The sequence below is a fragment of the Pinus tabuliformis genome, chromosome X (genome assembly GCF_031772625.1).
Source record: "Pinus tabuliformis cultivar Carrire ecotype Pingquan chromosome X, CPIR1, whole genome shotgun sequence".
Taxonomy (NCBI): domain Eukaryota; kingdom Viridiplantae; phylum Streptophyta; class Pinopsida; order Pinales; family Pinaceae; genus Pinus; species Pinus tabuliformis.
Genome location: NC_142308.1, coordinates 317,781,441 through 317,784,628, shown reverse-complemented (window position 1 = coordinate 317,784,628; position 3,188 = coordinate 317,781,441). Strand labels below are relative to the sequence as shown.

Here is a 3,188-nt window from a genome sequence, read left to right as displayed (position 1 = left end):
ATGAAGGCACTTGTAAACTGTTCACATGTTTCAGCAGTAAGAATGACATCAATGTTGAAACTCAAAAACCTAGATGCTACATTGTAGAAGGTAAACAAGGACATGGGCAAGAATGTTAGGCAATTGACATGGGTGTTGCTTCTTAAGGCTCAATGTGCTACTGGGTGCCTTGCCTAACTTGCTACAAGACCGTGGAATTTTCTCAGCATGGTGAAATTGAGGTTAATTTTCAAGAAAGGTGTGACAATGGATTCAAAGAAACGAAAAAGGGAGAAATTGTTTAGGTTTTTAAAGGAAATTTTGGTATTTGCACTGGCAACACTGGTGTTTGAAGTATTTTCCTACTTGAATGGGTAGTATTTTTCCACGAGCTATTTGTATATGCCAACCTCATTTTGGATTCAATATGTTTTGTAATGGATACATTTTTGTTGGGTTTCATTAAGATCCACTTACATTTCTCCCCCAATTCAAACTCTCGCAAACATTTGCATCATTCTCTTTTTGATTGACTATGGATTGGATCACCCCTACATCGATTGTTTTTCGATCAAGTCGAAGCCAAAAGCTGAATCATTTGAATTAAATGATGTTGAAGAACAAGGGTCTGCTTATCCTATGGTCCTAGTACAAATCCCCATGTGCAATTAAGAGAGAAAGGTATGAAGTTCGTTACCATTTTCCTTGAATTGTTTTGGAATTTGTTTTCTCAATGTTAGCATTTTTGCATTGACATATTAAATTTTCTTCCATTAGGTTTACATGAAGTCTATGATTTGGGTTTTCATCTTATTTTGACAAATTTTGTCAAATCAAGCTGTGATATTCTTTATTTGGAGAGTATCAAGGTTCCATTTGTGTGGATATTAAGATGCATTCTATGAACTTCCAAATCCAATCAAATCTACTCCTAGATTCTCAACCTAGACTTTTATAATGGACAAACACTCTTTGTTTCTTTCTAGAAATAGCGGTTTATGACCATGACAATGAAATTTAAGTTATGAGAAGTCATTTAGAATTTTTCTTAGTGTATTTATTTAGGATACTTGGTTTTGAATTTTGTTGTTAAATTCAACACTATCTTGAGATACTGGGAGATAATCAATCATATGTTATAAGTTGGGTTGGAAGTAATTGAGTTCATTTGCATCAAAATTTTCAAAACAATATCTAGTATTTTATATAATTATGTCTAAAAATATGCTTTTGGGACTGTATTTTAAACTTTTCTCACTTCTCACATTCTTGAGATTACTCTGGTATTCACAATAACCAATGCCATTATTCAATTTTGTCCAAATTTAGGTGTACACACAATATATTTCTATTGATTTTCATCTTGCCTAGCCAAATGATTAGTTGTTAATTCAAGTACTAGATGATTCATATGAAGATGGTGCTTAAGATCTTATCATAGAATAATTTCTTAAGTGGAGCTAGAAAGGAATCAACATTCTTTACCGACATCGATTGATTAGGGTTGGTTATAAGTTGGCAATATGAAGGCTGTAATGAGTTGCGATTATGTCAAAGACTATGAGTTTGTTGCAATTTTTGATTCAGACTTCTATCCAAACCTTGATTTCTTGTTCCACATTTCAAGGTAGCTCACAAGCCACTTCTCCTTGAGATGTTGCATCATATTACTGCATGTTTCCTTTGATGTACTTTGTTGATCCTGCCAGTAGTCATATGCTTGTATCAAATGTTAAGCCATGCATGTATAAGTATGAACTAATTCAGGCTATGAAACTATGGATGGATCATTAAAGAAAAAAATACATTGCATTGGTGAATGATGATGTTGTAGGATAATCCTGAACTTGATATGGTGTAGGATCAGTGGTATTTTGTAAATAGAGATGAAAATTTGTTAACACACTTGTAGAACAACGATCTTTCTTTGAAATAATGAGTCCATTATAGGTTGGTGATTTGTGTAAAGTTGGGAGGAGGTAGAGTAACAATTGAATGGTGTATTTATAAATTTCTTTAGGTTCAACGGGATAGTTAGTGTCTGGAAACGAAAGTCTCTTGAGGAATTTGGAGATTGGCTTGAAAGAACAATTGTTGAATATATGGACATTGTTGTGTGTGCCCATTTGAAAGGGTGGAAAATTATTTTCCTTAATGATGTCATAGTAGTGCTTTAGAACCATTAAATGTGTTTATGGTAGTATCTTGAAATTTGTGACTACTTTAGAGACATTTGAAGCAAGTGTAGGCAATTTTCTGATGGTGTTATGAACTTTTTGGTGTTTTTCTTCTTGAATTTTTGTTAATTTGTTTTCTTGGATTAAGGTTGGGGACCTTCAATGTGACTTATAATTATCATTCGAATTTGAAACATGGTATTACTTTAGTTCCAAAGAGTTATGAAGCCTACACGAACTAATAAACATCGATAACATTCTAGTCATACACAACTTTTTTTACTCTGCCTTCCAAATATAATTACTTCCAAAGTCTACAATAAATATCATTCAAATACTTTTTTTGTATTTACATGATGTTATTATGCAACATATCCAAAAGCTATAGTAGAAATTAATGCTCTATATAAAATTTGTAGTCTCTAAGGGTGAAGTTACTAGGAGTTTTACTAAAGCTTGTAAGAACAACCTAGTTTATTACAATTTTTTTATTTGTCTAATGGACTTTTACTATATTTAGATGCATATATCTATTAGCAAGAAAGTGAACCTCATTTCATTGTTCTTCCTTTTGAGAAAGTTGATTCTTCCATTTTATTCATTTGCATTGTTTTACATTATTCTTCCAATGACCATGTTTGTACCAAAGGTATAACTACCTATCTAAGTGATATGTTTGTTAGAAACATGTTGTAATTGATGGAAAAGGAAAATAAGATGATGACAAAGGCATTGATGATTGCAAGAAGAATGGTAAATATGTCAATACTTTGGAGCCAATTACAAGTCAATATATCATGTCAATAGCTTATGGAAACTATTTTTATGGATACAGCTCAAAAATATCTTTCCAACGGTATATTAAAGTCTAAAAAATACCTCCTGGAACAAAAGTTATTGACGGTCAATGTTGGAGATAAAATTTGAAGTTCAAGCACAGTCAGTACATAGACCACCACGTGGGTGCACAATTGGCAATACGAAGGGAACATGACCAATGGGACTAGGAATGGAGGATTACCTTGATATTTT

General features: G+C 32.6%; 1 pseudogene; it reads left to right on the top strand.

Moving 5' to 3' along the window:
* Positions 1–2,156, top strand: LOC149139707 (putative xyloglucan glycosyltransferase 8; annotated as a pseudogene).
* Positions 2,157–3,188: the final 1,032 nt, after the last annotated feature.